This window comes from Ambystoma mexicanum, chromosome 3q (genome assembly GCF_040938575.1).
Source record: "Ambystoma mexicanum isolate Mex_15411 chromosome 3q, UKY_AmexF1_1, whole genome shotgun sequence".
Taxonomy (NCBI): Eukaryota; Metazoa; Chordata; class Amphibia; order Caudata; family Ambystomatidae; genus Ambystoma; species Ambystoma mexicanum.
The window spans coordinates 1,016,572,562-1,016,594,912 of NC_090926.1; the positions used below are offsets into that span (position 1 = coordinate 1,016,572,562).

At 50.1% G+C, this 22,351-nt stretch overlaps 1 protein-coding gene across 3 annotated transcripts in view; it reads right to left on the reverse strand.

Moving 5' to 3' along the window:
- The window catches only part of RNF213 (ring finger protein 213), a 3,248,263-nt gene that overhangs the window by 1,301,798 nt on the left and 1,924,114 nt on the right, over positions 1 to 22,351 (reverse strand). The gene's annotated exons all lie outside the window — the stretch shown is intronic.

Consider the following 22,351-nt stretch of genomic DNA (forward strand, 5'->3'; position numbering starts at 1 on the left):
AAATTGGACAGACTGGGTGTTATTATGCAGGCAACACCCAGATCCGCATTCCCTTTTCGGGCAATTCTGTCATTGATACAGCTTTGGTAAACAAGATATACATCATCATTCAGGCATGGATGACAACCTATGGCCTCTGCCTTAATGATGATAAAACAGATCCTGATCCTTGGTTCCGCCACCAACCTAAAAAAAACTTGACCCCAGCTACTCCGCGTTCAACATTGATGGCAATATAATAACAGTAGCAAAAGAAGTGTTTTACCTTGACTCTGCCTTAACACTGAAAAAACAGGTAAATTCCCTAGCATCATCTACAGCCTACACTTGTAAGCTTATTAGGGCATGCCGTGCTTTCTTAACTCAAGCCAGCTGTATCATACTTGCTAATGCCCTAATACTCAAAACTAGACTATTGTAATTCTTTGTACTCAGGAGCTAACAAATACATTACTGACAAACTGCAAATACTGCAAAATAACACCTTAAGAACTGCCCTGAACATCCATCCTAAAGAACATATTTCGAACGGGTGGCGCTGTGGAGCAGCCCAAGATGGTTGCTTAGTCCTTGGGCTCCGTGCTGACACAAAGGAAATCTGACTGCATCTGCAGTGTATTTCATCCAAAGACACAGAATACTTGGTGGGCGACAGCTGACTCACTTTTGATTGCGTGCCCAGAGTTTGAGCGGTTTTCGGAGACTGAGGACCGAACTACGGCGTTTGATTCACCCTGCCTGCTCCGTGTGCTTTGCAGCCCTCCCTTGACACTGGACGCCCTGTGCCTGGCGTCGCTACTGCAGCCGACGCTTCACCCGCGATACCCGCCCCTGCTCCTCCCGACCTGCTCCGGCTGCGCCTTGCCCCACTTGAGCCGCTTCCCGCTGGGGTCGGGTGCTGCCCCCTGGGGCGACCTGGCGCCGGGGCTGTGTGAAGGCGCGTCTCGCGGTCTCACGGGCTGGCTGGCCGGGGCCTGGAGGGGCAGCATTGACTCCGTGCGGGAGCCCGGTTGCTGCCTGACTGGTGTTTTCTGCGGAGGCGGCCCATCCTGGACACGCGGAGTGGCTGTCCGCCTCTCCCGCCCACTCGGATATGCGGCCTGCTTCTGCCTGTCTGCTGCGGCCACCGTCTTGGTGGGGGGGATCCCCCTTCCGCCTGGACCCCACGGGGGTGGTCTGACATCGGCGGCCGTTCAGCGGCGGACGCCTGGAGGCGGACTTGGCCCAACTGCTCTCCTTCCCATTGCAGCTCTGGAAAGGCCGCGTTCAAGGTGAGGAGCGGGGGGATACGATCAGTAGCCTGGTGGCGCTCCTCATGACTGTGGACCTCATTACTAGATGAACCCTCCTCACTTGGCCAATCCAATGCAGGGGTGCCCCAGGGCCTATGTGGCGCCCGCTAACCTTTGTGCCTCTGGACCATCCATCCGCCCGTAGTTACACCCTGATCCTGCCTGGGGGAGACCTCACCTGGCGTGTCCACTGCAGGCCATACCCGTGGCTGTAGCCTGTCTCTGCCACTGAAACCTGGTACTCCGCTGGCCCTTTAACTCACTGGGCAGACTTCTTTCACTCCTTCTCCGGGTTACCAGTGGTGGCGGACTGCTGGGACACGCCGGCGGGGCGATCTTGCCGACTACCGCCTCTAATCGGGGACTGTGAGGTCTGATGCCTTGTTTTACCACTCCATCGTTTGCCTGCGGTGGCTCGCCCTTCCGGGGCCCCCTGTGACTTGCCCCTCCAGTACAGCTCCTGCGCCGCCTTGGTCATCCCTTGCTAAACTTGCCGGGCTGCTCATACCCTCTGTGGCCTTCATTCTCACGAACTATCACCGGCGGCACTGGGCCTCCCACCCACCCCTTACCCCATTAAATGCTCTGCTCCATTACTCTCACATTCATCGGCGATGCCTAACAGGTCCCGCGGAACGGGTAAGGGGGGGTGCCATGGACAAATTCACCACATCTGTCACTAGGACTGAAGTGGCCCACACATCGTCCACGCAGGGGGAGCCTGAGACCGTCCCACACTCCAACTCTATAGCACCGGACTTAACCGCTATGATAGTATCAATGGCCAATAACTTTGCCTCTTTTCACGAGAAACTAGATGACAAACGCCAATGCCGCCTCCCTGAAGACCAGAGTCGACCAGGCCGGGACCAGAATCACCCAAGCCGAGACCAGGATCTCTGCAAATGAGGGCGAAACGCATGCGCTTCAGGCTACAGTTGCCTCTCTCTCTCAGGATATGAAAACCGTAATGGCGAAGTGTGATGATTTGGAGTCTCTCGCGCCGGAACAACCTTTGCCTGGTCGGTGTTCCCGAAACTGCTCTTAAAGGCCACATGGAAGACGCGGTCGAGAACTTCCTTAAAGACCTGCTTGGTAACCCAGCCCTGTCACCATATTTCATGGTTGAGCGTGCTCATCAGGCCCTGTCTCTGCGACCAAAGCCAGGGGACTTCCCCAGACCCATCATTGCTCGTATCCTGAATTACAGCGACAGAGACCTTATCCTGCGCCTGGCTCGTGAAAATGGGGAACTACGCCTGGAGGGCCACACCATCCGGATCTTCCCTGATTTCTCGGTGGGATTCATCAAGAGACGTGCCAATTTCTAGGCGTCAAAAAACTGCTTAGAGAACGCAATGTACCCTATGCTATACTGTTTCCGGCCCGTCTCAAGATCACTCATAATGGCAAACTCTATTTTTTCACTGTCCCCGATGAAGCAGTGAAGTTTATCGAATCGCAAATCCCTCTTCCCAACGCTGGGGACGCCCCCACTGAGGATGATTGATCCGGATACACCCTTCTCCTTTTGTTTGCTCTGTCTGATGTATTTCGCCTATTGATGTGCACATGGCAATGACTTACATTTGAACTCTCGGTTGCTTTTGTTGCATACCCTTTGTCTTCTTGCAGGGAGGTTGTCTCACAAATGTCTTCCTATATTGACTGTGCTCCCTGTCCCTTTCCCTACTTACCTCGTATCTTAGTACCAAGCTCATTACTATTTGGCTCATCTATGTGTTGATAGCAATGTAACATAATGATATGCCTACATGTAGGCATCTGTCGCCTGAGATGAATGGACTTGGCAAGCTCACCACTGGTGCCCATGGGCGGTTCCCGTCATTCCTTCCGTATTTACTCTCATTACCTTGTCCTGGCACTGGTGATTTTATTGACTGCACCCACATGCCTGTTCGTTGCCTCCCTGGGTCCTGGGATTCCGGCCTTTTGGCTATACCCTCTCTATTCCATCTCAGGATCTGGGGGACAGATCTCGCTACTTTGCCACTGTCTGTTCAACATACCGCAGGACATTATATATCATTACTATTTGCCTGAGTGTCTTGCACGACGACAGCGCTCCACACTGCAATTGCAAGGCTTGGTCTTGTTGTCTTGATGTTGGGTTTAGGCCCCGGTTGGGCCACAACTGAAGCAGGCCCACGTTGGGCTCCGCCTGTTTTCCCCTGTTTTATGGGGCATTTTGGTTTTGAAGGGAGGGGGGAGGTGAGACACACTGCCTGCCAGGAAGGGGTGGTGCGGGAGGGGGAGGGGGCTGGATTGGGTATTGTTATTGGAAAAGGCAGAGGCAGTATGGCAGATCAAGGGGCATCGGGGGCCCAGTATGCTGGCGGTTCCCGCCGTAAATATACTCTACGACAACGGTGGTGGGATGTACACTAGTCACTTGAAATGCCAGCTACAGTAATGTCTTGGAATATACGGGGCTTGAGCAACTATACCAAGGCTCGTAAGATTATGTCCTACGCCAACAGACACGGCTGCAAAATACTACTCCTGCAGGAGGCACTCCATGGGCCCTCTGGTCAGGAGTATGGCACCAGCATGGGGGCCCCACAGATACTACACTTCATACTCTACACGGGCCAGAGGGGTGTTGACGATGGTTCACAAATCACTTAGGTTTGTCCTCCACAGGAGCTATGTAGACCCGGAGGGGAGATACATTATATTGCACTGCGCGATAGCTAACAGCGAATACCTGGTGGTAAACACCTATGGCCCCAGTGTAGGCTCCCCTGACTTCATAGAACTGGTGGTATCCATTTTGCTCGGTTATATGGGGGTGCAGATCATCTGGGGGGGACATGAATTTAATTCTGGACACTGTACTAGACCGGACGGGCATGGCCCCTAGGCCCCTGTCCGGTGCGGCGCGCAGGCTTCTGGCACATTGCAAAACACTCGACATCCGTGATGCTGTAACGCTCACCTGATTCCCACGGAGGCGCTGGTCTAGGCAGGAAGGTGTCTGTGACTCGAAAAGTGATGTGCAGGACTCGATTGGCTTCTGGTGCTGAGCCTCTTCGCACTGTGTGTCGAACTCGAAGGGTAAGATTTCTGCAGGTGAAAGAATATGGGGATTAATGATCTGGGCAGTTGAGTGTCCCTCTCTCTCTCTCTATCTTCCTAACTTCTCCATAGAGCCCTCAGGTCAACGTGCTCACCTTAGATAGGTGAATGCTGGACTCTCCATCTGCGTCTGGTGCAGGGTGCCGTTGCCAGTTCCTTCACTGAATGAAACGTAGGCCTCTTGACATCAGAGGATCGCTACCGCCGTTAATTGCACGAGCGGTGAGTTTCCGGACACCTTTTTAGTCCTTACAGTCTTTAGGTGCTTGGGCACGTTATTATTGAACAGGGCTCAGTGTAATGCTTTCGCCTATTTGTTTTGCAGGGCTCTTGAGATAGAATATGGAGTGGAGAGAGCCGAAGCTGGAGCCATAGCCTTGGAATGAAGCGCCTGGAAATGCGTAAGTAAATGCAAGCGCTTTAACTGTCTCTTTTCCCTTGCAGCTGTGAGTTTGTGCTGAAGAGATGCTGGAAAACGCCGGAGTATTTGAAGGCGTCCTATTGTGGCGAGCGCGATGGACGTAAGTAAATACCTGTCTAATGTCTCTTCTTTTGTCTTTCAGATGCTGGGTTGCAGCGATGAAGACATCTGGAATTCGCGGAGTGCCGGTTAGTACCAACTTGTCTTCACAGGCGGAGGTGCAGCGTGAAGAAATGGTCGCTGCCGATGGATCAGATGAGGAATGCGCTGCGTGTGAAGGTTGCCGTGCTAACCTGCTGTTTCTTGTCTTTGCAGGTGCTGCCGAAGACTGGATACAGGAATGGTAAGTATTTTTCTTGCAGGTTCTGCTGAAGACTGGATACAGGAATGGTAAGTATTGTTCTTACAGGTTCAGGATCGAAGAAAAGCTGGAACAGACTCGGTGAGCATTCTGCTGCAGATGCAGAATAACGCGAAGCACGTTTCATCAATCGGGTGTGGTTTAAATAGCCTTGGAGTGATGAGGCGTCTTCCTCCACGGCCCCGCCTAGGTAAGAAAAGAGTTCCTGTTCCAGAAGAGTTCCAGTGTTGTATCCAGGGAGTGGAGCCTGCCCCACCCAGGTAAGAAAGTAGTTCCGGCTCACAGAGGATTCCTATGTAGCTGGTAAGTAAGCAGCATGGTCTGCTGCAGGTAAGTCCACCCAAGCACCTTCATCCATATTATGAGCCCGGCGCTTCCAGTGCCGGGACCGATGGCTTTGATGAGCCTGGTGCCTCTGGCGCCAGGACAAGGTCCAAAAGGTCCCAATGGGAACCGGCTGGTGCCTAGGATTAAGGTTAGGGGCCTGCTTCCAAGGACGTTGGGCTGGTTCTGACTCCTTGGAAGCAGTGATCATGACAGTACCCCCCCCCTCAAGGCCCCTCCCAAGCGTGTCTTCTCCGGGGGTTTTGGCTTGTCGGGGTGATTTAGATGGAATTTCTTGACCAGACGAGATGCGTGGACATATTCTGAGGGTTCCCAAGACCTTTCCTGGGGGCCGTATCCTTTCCAATCAACCAGATAATATAATTTAGATTTGGAGATTTTGGAGTCTAGGATGTCCTTTACTTCGAATTCAAGTTCTCCATCCACTAAAACAGGTTCTGGGAGTTCGGTCAATCGGGTTTCTGGTTGTACTGGTTTTAGTAAAGAGACATGGAATACTGGATGTATTTTCATATGCGAAGGTAATTCCAATTTGACAGCCACCGGATTAACTATAGCAGAGATGAGATAGGGTCCAAGGTATCTCGGGATGAAGGTGCGGGGTCCCTTTAGAGGCAGGTGCTTAGTGGATAACCAGACCTGATCTCCTACTGCGTAGTGAGGGGCCTCTTTACGATGTTGATCTGCTCCTTTCTTGAATTGAGCTTTAGCTCTTTGCAGATGGGCAGTGGCTTCCTTAAAAGCACGCGTGATCTCCGAGTGCAAGTGATCCACAGCAGGTGTTTCTAATTCTTGGGGAGGATCCAGGTTAGAGGTTCTAGGATGGTGTCCGTATAATAGGAAGAAGGAGTCTTCCCGGTTCCAGAATGAGTTGAATTGTTATAGGTGTATTCAGCGATCCAAAGAATGTCCTTCCAAGGGTTTTCAGTTTGTTGGAGCATGCAACGTAGATATTGCTCTAGAGTTTGATTTGTCCTCTCGGTTTGTCCGTCAGTTTGGGGATGGTGACTGGTAGAAAGTCTCACATCAATTTGGGCTAAACGACAGCAACTTCGCCAAAAGTGGGAGATGAATTGACTTCCCCTATCGGAGACCAAAACCGAGGGAAAACCGTGTAACCGAACAATGTTTTCCAAGAATTCCCGGGCCAATATTGAAGCTGAAGGTAGGCCCTTCAGGGTAAGGAAGTGAGCCATCTTGGAGAATAGATCCACGACTACTAAAATGGTATTATACCCTGAGCATGGAGGTAAGTCTGTGATGAAATCCATGGACAGGGTATGCCATGGACAGGGAGGGATGTCTAGTGGGTGTAAGAGGCCGGCTGGTTTCTCCTTTTGACTTTTATTCTGGGCACACACACCGCAGGAGATTACAAAGTCTCTAATATCCTTCTTCCATGATGGCCACCAGAAATGTCTTTTGACCTTTTCCATGGTTTTGGTAATGCCAGGGTGACCCTCCATTAGTGAGTCGTGATAACAGGAGATTACCTGTTTTTGTATTTTCTCACTGGGCAAGTACAATCGTCCTCGGAAATATGGTAGGTCTTGATCCACTGAGAATTCTTTTCCCTTTAATTGCCAGTCCTGTAATTCGGCCGGAGTTAGGAGTGACTTGACTGTAGTAGTCTTGATGTATTCAAAGGATTGAGCGCTGACCAAGCCCAAAATCCTTTGTTCTGGGATTATGGGTATTGGTTCTGGATTGGTCAAGTGTTCATCAATTCCCATGATGTCATTAGCTCTCAGCCACTTGGTCAAATTCTGCCTGAATTTCGCAAAGGGCTGGGGTTCTCTTATGTCATGTGTTAGAGTGTTCCAAAGCTGTGCTGCTTTGACTGCGAAGCTATGGCCTCCAATAGTGGCACGTTTAAAGCGAGGGACAGAGGCAATTCGCATTGACCATTCTTGTTGGTCTAGGTGAGGTTCTTAAGTGTAGCCTGTCCATGAGGTAGGGTGGTGCCATGTTATTGAGGCACTTGTGAGTAAGGGAGGCAATTTTGAGTTGGATTTTGTCCTGTGTGGATAGCCATTTATATTCTCTTCTTATAGAGGAGATATGCTCTTTCCTGTTGATCTTGAGCGCGGCTCTCAGGGCATTATTCTGTAGGACCTGGATTTTTTGGATAGTCTGTTTGTTAGCCCCAATGTAGAGACCATTACAGTAGTCCAGTTTGGACAGTATAAGGGCTCTGGCAAGCGTGATGCAGCTGTCTGTAGAGAGGAATTGCTTGCTGGCTCTAATGAGTTTGCAAGTATATGCTGTAGAAGAGGCCAGGGAGTTGACTTGTTTGCCAAAGTTTAAGGTGGCGTCAAGGTAAAAGCATAGGGTCTTGACTTCCTTTGCTACTTTGATATTATTCCCATCGATAATGAAGCTGGCATAGTCAGTGTTAAGTTTAGTTATGTATGTTGGGGTGCCTAGGATTATGAGCTCAGTTTTGTCGTCATTCAGGCATAAGCCGTGTGTGGCCATCCATGCCTGAACGATGCTGTAAATTTTATTCACTAAAGCCAGATCCACGACGTAATCTCCTGAAAGCGGAAGGAGGATCTGGGTATCGTCTGCATAGTTGATGTAGGCGATACCCAGATGATCCATTTCGTCAAAGAGCGGCTTTGTGAATATGTTATAGAGGGTTGGTGAAACACAAGATCCCTGGGGTACACTGCACGTTATAGGGATCGGGTCAGCTGAGGCTGATGGAGAGAAGACTCTCATGGTGCGGTTATTCAGGAAGGATTTGATCCATAATATGGCCTCTTTCGAGAAGTGAGCAGCAGAGTCTAGGTGGCTACATAAGACTGTATGGTCGACTAAATCGAACGCTGCTGAGAGGTCTAGCAAGAGGAGTAAGGCTGCTTGGCCATTGTCCCTACATTGATCTATTTGGGCCTTGAGATCGATAAGGGCAGTCTCTGTTCCATGCTGGGGACGGAATCCAGATTGGCGGGTTCCGAGCAGGTGGTTGGATTCAAGGAAATTTTGTATTTGCATGTATGCCACTTTGTCTAAAATTTTTAGAAGAAAGGGCACAGTCGTGATAGGCCTAAAATTGGTGGGAATGGCAGGGTCGAGGGTTTGCTTCTTTAGGAGTGGCAGGACCCACGACTAAGATTTTTCGGTACAATGCCGGTAGTGAAGGATGAGTTGATGAGTTTAGTTATGAATGGCGATAGTTCTCTTGCAGCATCCTTAATTAATTGGGCAGGGCATTGGTCACCTTTACAGTTGGATGGTTTAAGTCCCAGGATCACTTTTTCGACTTCAATGGTAGATACCTTGGAGAAGCAGAAACGTATTATTTGTTTAGATTTAAGTAGGGGTGCTGGGGTTAGAGCGTCCTGAGGTGTGAGAGATGCTTTTTTGAAGGCGATTTTAGTTTGTAGGTTGACTACTTTGTTGGTAAGGGCAAACTGAATGTCTGAGCACCATTTTTTGTCCTTGGTGCAGTTTTCTTGGGGAATGATAGGTGTTTCCAGCTCTTTCAAGATACTGAACAGTTCTCTGACACTTGATTTAGATTGGGATATTCTGGTATTGTATGTTTCCTGTTTGGCTAGTAGGATATCTTTTTTGGATTGGGATGATATCTTTGCAAGGTTTAGTTTGTTTTCTACTGTAGGAGTAAGTCTCCATTTGGATTCTAGTTTTCTTTTGGTTAACCTGAGATTTTTTAGGTGGGGGGTGAACCATGAGTTGAGATGTTTTTTCGGTTTACTAGTCCGTAATTTGAGCGGTGCTATATGATCAAGGGCTGAGTTCATAGTTTCATTGAATTGATCAACTAGCATGTCAGGCTCCGTGTTAGCTGGGAGCGAGTTTAGTTGGGGTAGTATGATTGGCAACAATTTTTCCGTGGTTATTAGCTTTTTGTTCCTCGTGGGTATAGGAGGGGCAGGTGTGGACTTGGCTGTGGCTAAGTTAGTATCTACTGTAAATAGTAGTAGAAAGTGGTCCGTCCAGATCTGGGGAACAGTGTCTGTAATGGTTACTCCACAGTTGTGATCAGCTATCCAGTCAAGGATGCGACCTTTATTATGAGTAGGACAGGTGACTCTTTGGGCAAAGCCCAGCTCTTTTAGGATCAGAGCAGTAGCTGTGGACTGGGTGTCTTTGATATCATCGTAGCCTAGGTTGAAGTCTCCTAGCACTATAGTTTGGGAGGTGTTTTTCAAATTGTTGGACAGGGTGGTGGAGAGGTCCTCAACAAGGGTTCCAATAGGACCAGGAGGTCTGTAGAGCAGGACAATGTTTAATGTTTGGGAGCTGGCGGTGGCTATTTTGACCGAGAGGCATTCACAAGATTTCATGATGGAGGATGTGGAGACTCTTATGTCAAGACTGATCTTGGCAATAATGGCTAGACCCCCGCCTCGGGAGGTGTGTCTGTCAGCTCGTATGATGGTATAATTGTCGGGAACTGCTAAGGAGAGGGCGGGACCCGCTGCATCGTGAAGCCATGATTCTGATATGGCTAGGAAGTCTAGGTGGTGTCCGAGAATAATATCTGAGATTTCTGTAGCATGAGCGACTAGGGACCTAGCATTTATGAGTGCACCTTTGAGGTGATGTTTAGTGAGCATGGTGCTTGCTATAATGGTAGGTTTGGAGCATTTTTGTGTGGGTCTTTTAGGGATATGAGCTTTCCAAGTGTGTTCTGCAGTGGTTTTCGGCTGTATGTTCAGTTTTAGGAAGTTGATTTGTTCAATTTGCTTTGCTGGTAGTTCGTACAATTTTGGTAGGCGAGCACGAAGTTTGAGGTTTCGGTCTGTGGTACTACAGGGCCTGTATGTGGTAGTATCATCTTGATATTGGTTTACTGTAGGTCCAATGGTTTGTTGAGAAATAGGCATGGTCAGGTAGGAGAGTGATGATACCACTAATATGATGAGGGAGGCAGCGTAGAGAGGTAACTTAGCTGTCCTATCTAGTGCAGTGATACTTAGTATGTTTGGTTTAGGAGAGTACATGCTAGCTGACTAAGTGAGGTGCGCAGATAGCAGCACAGTTAGATAAAGCTTTCGCTATTAACCTGAAGATAGGGAGTTGCGGCATGCAAATCGAGGCACAGCTAGATTCAGCTTTAAACTAAAGGTATGCAGTTGTAGAATGCAACTAAAAACATAGCTAGGTTCTAAGTTCCATTTTAGCGACTAGAAACATATCACTAAATGCAATTTTAACCTACAGTTGAATGGTCTGTAAGCGACCTTAAGGCACAACACAATTGAATGGTCTGTAAGCGACCGTAAGGCACAACACAATTGAATGGTCTGTAAGCGACCTTAAGGCACAGCACAATTGAATGGTCTGTAAGCGACCTTAAGGCACAACACAATTGAATGGTCTGTAAGCGACCTTAAGGCACAACACAATTGAATGGTCTGTAAGCGACCTTAAGGCACAACACAATTGAATGGTCTGTAAGCGACCTTAAGGCACAGCACAATTGAATGGTCTGTAAGCGACCTTAAGGCACAACACAATTGAATGGTCTGTAAGCGACCTTAAGGCACAACACAATTGAATGGTCTGTAAGCGACCTTAAGGCACAGCACAATTGAATGGTCTGTAAGCGACCTTAAGGCACAACACAATTGAATGGTCTGTAAGCGACCTTAAGGCACAGCACAATTGAATGGTCTGTAAGCGACCTTAAGGCACAACACAATTAGGGTTTCTACGGCAGGGTCAATTAAGAAATAACCCAAGAGAGGGCTGACCTAGTGCGGCTTGGAGAGTATGCATAGCAGGCCAGCAGCACCGTAGCAGGATCCTATAAATGGCTGCAGATGGCTCAGGTCTATAGACTATAATCTCGGGCAGCACACAGGACATTGATCATGGGGGACCATAGCAAGATGAGGTAACAATAGGTGCAGCCACCTAAGTTCAAGAGTTAGCAAGTGTCATAGTGTAAGGCTAGTGCTAAAGGCAGTACAGAAGTTCAATGGAGAGCATGTAAATCAGGTTGGGTAGAGAGGTAGGTGCGGCCAAGCATGCAGAGCATAAAAATGATGGTAAAGTGTTTACAGTAGAGAGTGATGCAACATGGCAAATCTAAACCTACGGACAGCGTTGTCGACGGGATGGCTGCGACGGGGGGTAGGACAGAGGTATGTGTGGAGTTGCGCTTGATGCTGTGCATGGATTAGGAGCAAGGGGAGCAACATATGCAGTGCGGAGTAACTTTGGGCACAGATACAGCATGCAATAAGGCATGAGTGCAAAAGAATGGCATTAAGAAGCTTGTGGTAACAAAGCCTTTTCAAGAATCAAAGCAGTTCAATTTAACCACTGGCTGTGTAAGCGAAGTGGCGTTTACCGTTGTGGTTGGTCTGGAATCTGGCAGGGGGTTCCAGATTCCAGTTGCGGTGATCTGTCATTACGGTGATTGTGTGTCTGGCTCCCAAAAGATAATGCCGCCAGGCTTTGAAGGCCGATCTGATAGCTAAAAGTTCCTTGTCTGTAATTGAATAGTTGATCTCAGGAGCCGAGAATTTGCGGGACCAAAAGGCTACAGGATGTAATTGGTGTGTGACCGGATCTCTTTGTGATAAAACTGTCCCCATAGCAAGACTAGAAGCATCCGTTTCCACGATGTAGGGGAGTTCTGGGCGAGGATGTTTTAGAACAGGTGCAGAAATTAATTTAGCTTTTAAGTCCTGAAAGGCTTGTTCTGCCTCGGTAGACCACTCAAAACGTTTGTTCTTCTTTAACAGAGCGGTGATGGGCTGGACAATTCGAGAGAATTCAGGAATGAATCTGCGGTAAAAGTTAGCGAAGCCTAACATGCTTTGAACTCCTTTTACAGAGGTTGGTGAAGGCCACTTGATGATTGCGTCGACTTTCTTTGAATCCATATGGACTCCGTTAGGTGACAATATGAATCCCAGGAACTCAACTTCAGTTACGTTGAAAACGCATTTTTCAAGCTTAGCAAAAAGGTTATGTTGACGCAATCTCTCCAGGACCTCCTTAACGTGTTTCTGATGTTCCTCTTCAGATGATGAATAGACGAGGATGTCATCAATGTAGACAACAACACATACATCTATGAGTTCTCTAAGGACATCATTCATAAAATACTGGAAGGCGGCAGGAGCGTTGCAAAGTCCAAAGGGCATAACTTGATATTCAAACAGCCCATACTTGGTGCGGAAGGCCGTCTTCCATTCATCGCCCTCTTTTATTCGTACCAAGTGGTAGGCTCCTCTGAGATCCAACTTCGTATATATACATGCGTCTTTGACTTGGTCCAGGAGTTCAGGGATCAAAGGTAACGGGTATCTGTTTTTAACGGTGATCTGATTCAGGGCGCGGTAATCTATACAAGTCCTAAGGTCTCCTTCCTTTTTCGGAACGAAGAACAAAGCCGAGGAAGCTGGAGATTTTGAAGGACGGATAAACCCGTTAGCTAGGTATTGGTCCAGATATTGTCTGAGGTGAAGATTCTCGTGCTCGGTGATGGCATAAATCCTACTGCAAGGAGGAGTTGTTCCGGGTATCAGATCTATTTGACAGTCGTAAGACCTATGAGGAGGCAGGGTGTTAGCTTGGTCCTTCCGAAAGACGTCTTGGAATTCCTGGTATTCGGGAGGTAACTTGCGAACCTCAGAAGAGGTTGCCGCCAGTGAAACATCAGGCCGAAGATAACAAGTGGTAACACATTCTGGAAACTGAACCGTCTTTGCTCGCCAATCGATCTGAGGATTGTGCTTCTCTAACCAAGGAATTCCCAGAATGATCTGGAACTGAGGGGCCTTGATCACATCGAACACGATTTTCTCCCGGTGTCCATCTTGGCTCACTAACGTCACTTCTTGGGTGGCGTGCGTTACTGGTCCGGAGGCTATCTCCGTGCCATCCACTGTAGTAATGACGTCTTTTACTGCCTTAGGGACAAGAGGTAGATTCATCCTTGATACCATTTCACGGTCCACATAATTACCGATTGCTCCGCTGTCGATGTAAGCTTCAATTGCATGCAATCGATCCGGACGTTCAGGGCTAATGAGGACCATAGGCACCACGAAATGCGAGGTCACGGGACAGATTTTAACGCTCGGCAAGAGGACCTCTACACTTGTCGGGCTAGGTCGTTTCCCTGCTCAGAATTTGTGGTACAGGTATCTGCGGCTCCTACAGCCTTCTTAGCTGGTTTCACTGGACAGTCTCGAAGAAAGTGCCCCGAGTTTCCGCAATAGAGGCATAATTGCAGCTGTCTTCTTCTTTCCCGCTCTTTTTGGGTTAAAGGTCCTTTCATGCCCCCTATTTGCATGGGTTCCACGGTGTCAGCTCCCCTAGTAGAGGTCTGTGGTTTAGAAAACACTCGGGTATCAAATTTGGAACGATCAGCCTTTCTGTTCTGTAATCTGTGGTCCAATTGGACAACTATGTCAATAAAGTCTGAGCATTCTTGTGGAGGATTCACAACTTGAGCTAACACATCCTTGAGCTCTCCAAGCAGGCCTCTGTAGAAAAGCGTTATTCTTTTATCCTCAGGCCATTGAGTTTCCACTATAAGTCTGTTGAATAAGGCAATATAAGTCAAGAGGTCTTGATTACCCTGTCGTAACGAAAGGAGTTCATTGTCCAAGGCCTGCCCTTGTGCATGTCTTGCGAACAGTTTCTCCATGCTGGACTGGAAGGCCTGAAAATCATGAAGAACGGGATCATTCTGAGTGACCAAAGGGATCGACCAATCTGCGGCACTGCCACTGAGATAAGAAAGCATGAAAGCCACCTTGGTTTGATCTGTTGGGAAGGCAGCTGGTCGACATAAGAAGTGTAGGCGGCACTGGTTAATAAACACTGCAAATTTCTTTGGGTCACTGGAAAAACGTTCGGGCGGAGCCAAGGGCACATTACCGGGTAGATTGATTTGAACTGGATTTGAGGATGCTGAAGGATAACTTCCTCCTGGAGCGGGCAAAGGTGTCTGTCCTGCCTGCGTTTGTAGCAATTGCCTAGCAAGGTCCTCTGTTCGCTCCTTGGATATTATCAGCTCTCTTCTTAGAGAGTTTGTTTCCCGACGAGCTGCATGTACTTCTGCTCTTAGTTCCCCAAGAAATTGGGCCAATTGATCAGTGTCCGAGGTTTCCATTGCGCCTGGGTAGGAGTTTTGCGGTGGGCTTCGCGTTCTGTAACGCTCACCTGATTCCCACGGAGGCGCTGGTCTAGGTAGGAAGGTGTCTGTGACTCGAAAAGTGATGTGCAGGACTCGATTGGCTTCTGGTGCTGAGCCTCTTCGCACTGTGTGTCGAACTCGAAGGGTGAGATTTCAGCAGGTGAAAGAATATGGGGATTAATGATCTGGGCAGTTGAGTGTCCCTCTCTCTCTCTCTTCCTAACTTCTCCGTAGAGCCCCCAGGTCAACTTGCTCACCTTAGATAGGTGAATGCTGGACTCTCCATCTGCGTCTGGTGCAGGGTGCCGTTGCTAGTTCCTTCACTGGATGAAACGTAGGCCTCTTGACATCAGAGGATCGCTACCGCCGTTAATTGCACGAGCGGTGAGTTTCCGGACACCTTTTTAGTCCTTACAGTCTTTAGGTGCTTGGGCACGTTATTATTGAACAGGGCTCAGTGTAATGCTTTCACCTATTTGTTTTGCAGGGCTCTTGAGAATATGGAGTGGAGAGAGCCGAAGCTGGAGCCAGAGCCTTGGAATGAAGCGCCTGGAAATGCGTAAGTAAATGCAAGCGCTTTAACTGTCTCTTTTCCCTTGCAGCTGTGAGTTCGTGCTGAAGAGATGCTGGAAAACGCCGGAGTATTTGAAGGCGTCCTATTGTGGCGAGCGCGATGGACGTAAGTAAATACCTGTCTAATGTCTCTTCTTTTGTCTTTCAGATGCTGGGTTGCAGCGATGAAGACATCTGGAATTCGCGGAGTGCCGGTTAGTACCAACTTGTCTTCACAGGCGGAGGTGCAGCGTGAAGAAATGGTCGCTGCCGATGGATCAGATGAGGAATGCGCTGCGTGTGAAGGTTGCCGTGCTAACCTGCTGTTTCTTGTCTTTGCAGGTTCTGTTGAAGACTGGATACAGGAATGGTAAGTATTGTTCTTACAGGTTCAGGATCGAAGAAAAGCTGGAACAGACTCGGTGAGCGTTCTGCTGCAGATGCAGAATAACGCGAAGCACGTTTCATCAATCGGGTGTGGTTTAAATAGCCTTGGAGTGATGAGGCATCTTCCTCCACGGCCCCGCCTAGGTAAGAAAAGAGTTCCTGTTCCAGAAGAGTTCCAGTGTTGTATCCAGGGAGTGGAGCCTGCCCCACCCAGGTAAGAAAGTAGTTCCGGCTCACAGAGGATTCCTATGTAGCTGGTAAGTAAGCAGCATGGTCTGCTGCAGGTAAGTCCACCCAAGCACCTTCATCCATATTATGAGCCGGGCGCTTCCAGTGCCGGGACCGATGGCTTTGATGAGCCTGGTGCCTCCGGCGCCAGGACAAGGTCCAAAAGGTCCCAATGGGGACCGGCTGGTGCCTAGGATTAAGGTTAGGGGCCTGCTTCCAAGGACGTTGGGCTGGTTCTGACTCCTTGGAAGCAGTGATCATGGAGGGCATTGCACCCACAGTCACGTGAGTACACCCACTACTCCTCGGTGCACGACAGCTCCGCCAGGATTGACATGTTTCTACTGTCAAGCACTCTGCTAGGCAGAGTAACTGAAACACAGATATTTGCCCGCACCCTGTCAGATCATTCACCGGTCCTAATATCCCTGGCACTGGGAATGCCGGCCCCTACAGCCCATGCATGGAGATTTAAGTCTACCGCCCTGCAGGACATTATTTTTAAGGCAGACATCCTCGCTGATATCCAGTCCTACTTAGAGTACAATACACCCCAGTCCACCACCCTGGGAGTCCGCTGGGATGCCTTTAAAGCATTTATTAGGGGTATGTCAATTTCTAGATAAGCGGGAGTCCTTAAGACCATACGAGCAGCTCTCACCCGCTCCGAAGCTAAGCTACGGGACCTAGAGCGAACACACCCGACCTCAACCGACCCTTTCCGAGTGTTGAAAACGGTAGTGGACAAGGAAGATAGGTTGATCATAGTGCATGGTTTGCTAGAAAAAAGGGAAGTGTGTATAGTCAACACTTATGCCCCTAACCACGACACAACAGCCTACTTCTGATCATTGTATACCCAAATTGGACCATACAGAAATTGCAGACTTATATGGGGAGGAAACTTAACTGCACACTAGACCCCAGCCTAGACAGGTTGGACAGAAAATAAAACGCATCCCCTAGCCAAGGCTTTGAACACCCTGCTACAAGCTTTTAAGCTCACAGATATCTGTAGAACCCTACACCCACAGGCCTGAGGGTACTCGCACTATACAGCCCGTTAGATCTATAAACAAGGAACAAGTTACTTACCTGTAACTGTTGTTCTCTAGCATGGATTCACATGCTCATGAATATTCCCCGCCGTCAGGCTGGGAATCCTCGGTAAAGAAAAAAATCAGTTTCTGTTTCACTTCTGAACTGTCGTCCTCCTAACAACCAATCACTGTCTCTGGGTCATACTGGCCACAGTCAATAACTGCCCTTTACCCAAGCCACTCCTCTGGCAGCCATCTTCAGATTTGGTAACACGTAAAGTGGCAGTAGGACCAAGAGAAGAGCCGCAGAGGGGTAGGCGGGAGGGTTAGCATGTGAATCTATGCCAGACCCATGCTGGAGAACAGTTAGTTACAGGTAAGTAACTGGTTCCTTCTCCAGCATGGGGTCTGGCATGGCTTCACATGCTCATGAATAAAGAATACATAGCAGTACAACCAAGGGAGGGGGCAAGGCTTAACATTAAGCATCTCAACATTAGGCCTCTCTTAACTCCTCACCAGGCTCACCTTCAAGCCAACAGGTTGCACAGCACTGCTTGGCCGACTCTGGACTCCTCCCTGGAATTCCTGTCGATGCAGTAGAACTTCGTGAAGGGGTCCGTCGACCTCCACGTAGGAGACATCCTGCAGATGTCAAGCAGGGCCACACCGGACAGGAACGCTGTAGTTGCAGCGATCGCTCTGGTCGAATGGGCTCTCGGACGGCCAGGCAATGGTCAGTTTGCCAACCAGTGACAATCAGTGATGCAGCCGGAGAGCCACCTGGAAATGGAAGCCTTGGAGAGGGCCTTCCCATGGTTCACAGGACCAAAGTTCACAAAGAGTTGCAACGTCTTCCGGAAACTCTTTGTGCGGTCCACATAGAACTTCAGCGCTCTGGCCACATCCAGCGAGTGCAAAGTCCTCTCAGCCGCGACGAAGGCGTCAAGGAAGAATACAGGTAACACCAAGGGCTTGCTTAGATGAAAGTCCGATGGCACCTTGAGCATGAAGGAGGGGTGTGTCCGTAGCACTACCCTCGTCTTGTGGAATGTCAAATAAGGTAGTTTACAAAAGAGGGCCTGGATCTCTCCCACTTGTCGTACGGAGGTGATGGCCACAAGAAAAGCTGTTTTCCACAACAACATTTTTAGAGGTGCCGAATGCATAGGCTAGAAACGGAGGAACCATGAGCCTAGTAAGCACCACATTGAGCTCCCACGCCAGGGCCGGAGCCTTCACCGGCGGTAACGAGCGAAAAAGTCCTTTGATGTACTCCTTGACCAATCGATGAGACCATATGGATGATCGTCCAGGAGATCTGGTGTAGCGGGAAATAGCCGCCAGATGAACTTTGATGGAAGCATGGGCCAGTCCTCCCTTGGCAAACGACAACAAATACAGAAGCACCTGCAAAGCAGTGACTCATAGAGGGTCAATCTTCTGAGTATGGCACCAAATGGCGAAGCTCCTCCACTTGTGCTCTTAGCATTTGAGTTTAGATGGAGCTCTGGCCTTGGCAAGCACCTCCTTACAATTCACGGGGAGATAGTAGCCCCCAAACTCTAGTGCCGCAGGAGCCAGGCCTTCAGGTTCAGCGATCCTGGGTCTTGGTGTAGAATCTTATCTCCTTCGCTGGCGAGAAGATCTGCGACCGCCAGAAGCTTGACTGGAAGGGACGCTGACATGTCCAGAAGGTCTGGGTAACATATCTGTCTCGGCCACGCTGGTTCGACGAGTATCATCCTGCACCGGGACCGTCTGAGTTGATTGACTAGTTGAAGAAGCAACAGCAACTGAAGGAGCACAGAGAAACAGGCCATCCAAGGGGAAAGAGAAAGCATCCCCCATGCTCAACGGCTGGGAAAACTTGCTGGCGAACCTCCGGCACTTGGTGTTCGTCACCGGCATAAACAGATCGATCTGGGGATTGCCCAATATGCGGAACAGGTGATCCACTTGGTCCTGCCAAAGTTCCCAATCGTGGCAAGAGTGCAGCTCCCTGCTGAGAGAGTCGGCGACAGTGTTCTTTACTCCTGGCAGATGAAACGGGATGAGGAACATCCCCTGGGCTACGGCCGAGTGCCATAGGTCCATCGTCTCTTTGGAGATCGCTGGGGATCTGGTGTCCCCCTGCTTCCTGATGTAGAACATCGTGGGGGTGTTGTCTGTTAAGACCAGTACAACCTTGCCCTTGAGGGACGGAAGGAACGACTTGTGGGCCCAAAACACTGTCTGCAGCTCCAGCACGTTGATGTGCAACATCTTCTCCTCTGGTAGCCACAGGCCTGTTGCGTGAGCACCCCAACCTTCCAGTAAGGCATCCGTCGTGACCGTCTCCTGGTATGGTGGGGTCTGGAAATCTGCACCTTCGGACAGATGCAAGCATACTCTCCACCATCGTATCGCTCGACGGAAGCTCTCATCGAGCTTGATCTTGTCCTGGAAGCTTCTCGACACTTGTAGCCAACATCGTCGAACTCCTGTAGTGGGCGCATACGCAGCCTGCTTAGTCGGATGAGGTAAATGCATGACAACATCATGCATAGCTGAGACTTGATGGATCTCACTGTGGCGACCTTTAGGGCCAACAGCCATTGCACCTTGCCCAAAATGGCTGCTATCTTTTCCTCCGACGGAGACGCCAGGCACGACACTAGGTTGAGTCGGGATCCCAGAAACAGCACGTCCTGCGATTGAGTCAAGCAGGACTTTGCATAGTTCACAGAGTACCCCAGTTCCGCCATGAGTTGGACGGTCCTCGCCGTGTGTTCGACGGGGATGTCCTTTCAGTTTGCCCGGATGAGCCAGTCGTCCAGGTATGGGTACACGTGGATCCCTCGTAGATGCAGCTGCGCCGCCACCGGTACCAGGCACTTAGTAAAATCTCTTGGCACAGACTTCAATCCGAAGAGAAGGGCCTATGAACCACGAAGAGCAGGAACTTGCGGTGGCCCTTGTGTATGGGGATGTGAAAATAGGCATCTTCCAAGTCCAGCGACAATAGAACATCCCCCTCTTCCAGCTGTCCTAGCACATGCTGAAGAGTCACCATCTGAAACTTTTGAGACTTGATGTACTTGTTCAGATGGCGGAGGTCTAGGATGGGCCTCCAAGCGCCGGTCTTTTTTGACGAGGAAGTAACAAGAGTACACTCCGCACTATCGCACCCTTTTTTAGTATGGCCCGCACCTCCAGCAGAAGCCGAGGGATGTGGTTTTCCTACCGGGCCACTGGTGGTATATGGGGACACTTACGTTGGAACTCCAGCGTGTGTCTGTGGGCGAGAGCGTCCAGCACCCAACGGTTGGTGGATATGGTCTTCCACATGCTTATGAGGTTCGCCAGCCGGCCTTCCACCGGGGTGCAATGGTGGGGGCCCGACGCCACGGCCGGTTCAATCCTGTTTTGACGTCGACGCGCCACCTTGGGGGCCTTGGCGGCGGCGACGTCCTCCCCCAGATTAGGCACAGCCCCTGTAGGTCTCCTGGGCCGTCGAGCGGGAGGGTTGATGGTAGGACGAACCACATCCACCGAATTCTTTGGAAAAACCTTGATATGTTCCGCCAGAAGTCCAAAAGAATGGTGTTGTTGTAGCGTGCCCAAGGCAAGAGCCGTCTCAGTGTCTGCCTTGATGGCCTGAAGAAACTCGTCCACAGTCTTCCCAGACAAATTGTCCCCGTTGAAGGGCATGTCCAACACCTTCGACTGAACATCCTGGCAAAAATTAGTGGCCCTCAGCCAGCCCCACCGACTAAGGCAACCGCTGTTGCCCAATTGGCGGAACCCTGTGTCGGTGATGTCCGTGGCCACTGTAATGGCGTCGTCCGATGCCACTGCGCCTTCCTGTAGGTTCTCCAAAGCTTCCACCCTCTTGTCGTCGGGAAGGAAGTCCAGGAGGGGAGCGATCTTGAACAAAAGCTCCCTGTCGTAATGCGCCACAATGGCGAGGGCCTTGGCGACCTTGATGGTAGTCGTTGCTGACGCGATAACTCTTCGCCCCATGGCATCCATCTTGTTCCCCTCACTGTCCGGCTGTCCGCGGGAGAGGGGAGGAGGCTGCGGAAGAGGAGGAGCCCGAAGATTTCTTCTTTGTAGAGGGCCGAAACCACAGAGTCTGGAGAAGGTTGGTACCGCAAGCACTTGGGCGCAGAGTTCGGTACCCTGTATTTCTTCTCATAACGGTCACTGTTCACCAGGGCCAAGGAAGGGTTCTTCATGAGGGACAACCCCTCGTCCCAAATGTCATAAGAGCGGGATCGAAAGTACAGTCTTCCTTTTCGCCTTGCGGCGCTGGAACAGCTAAGAGGTCCTTGAGATCATGGCGTGGAACAAGCCTATCTCGTCGGGCGGTGAAGATCTGGGAGGCAGAGACGGGAGATCGCCCAACCCGCAGCCGACATCCGTGTCAGTGCCCGTCGTCGCCGTGTCCGGAACCACCTCGTCCCTTGGGGGGGGTATTTGAGGGGGCGAGACGAAGGGTGGCAAGGAGGCGGAGGGTGAACTCTCCTCTTCTTGGATGGTGGTTCCCCTGATGGTGAGGGCGCCGCGGGGAGGGGCCGTCTGCGCAAGAGGCGTCCTCGTCTGGATCTACGTGCATGGGGTATGCAGAGCAGCGAGAATGTTCGCTGAGATATCTCCAGGTAGTTGCAGAGGTGGCTGAGGCGATGGAGGCGAGGGCGTTTGCGGCTTAGCTTGGTCCTCCAAGCTCTCAACGCCCTGATGTTCCTCGTCAGTTTCCTCGTCGTCACCTTCGACGTCGCCCTCGTCGGGATCCAGGAAGGTCTGGAGGTTGGTACACTGCTCCTCTGACGAGATATCCATGCCCTGGAGGGCTACCGTGCCCCACTCTTCTCTGCGACCAAGAGAGACTGTTTCGGTGAAATGATAGGCATCAATTTCTCCGGTGTCAATTTGATGGGCTGAAAAGAGGACTCACTCCTGGCAGGAGGCAGTCTTTGCGAGGGACGCCACCACTCCTTCGATGGAAGGTTGGGCCTTGGTCAGATGTACCTGGGCCTTCACGGCCTTTCTCGAGCCTGCAGCCTTCACCTTAGGGGGAGGGTCTGAGAGTTAGGGAGAATTCTCATAAATGGTTGATTTCCCTTACCTAAAGAGCCCCCAGCAGCTTTGCTGGATCTCTAGGATTTATTTATTTCACCTGGTAAGAGTGTGAGCCTTTTTTCCCACTCTTACATGTGTTTTGCTTTGTGTATTTCTACTTTCTGTGTGATCTTGGGCACTGGAACCTCACCTACTCCATGTGCACCACTTTTTGTGTGTGTTACACAGCACCTTCAGTGCAGTGACACAGGGTTGTCATTGAGACTTCCCACTGACTCAATTTTTCTGGGGCTGACTACTTTCCCCCAGAAACAGGTAAAGTTGCCATTAACTTTATATAGTCACTTTAAACCACAGACCCAGTACACCCCATCTTAAATGGAGTATTGGAAAGGGTTAACTCTTATCCCTTTTTGTCTGTGCCTC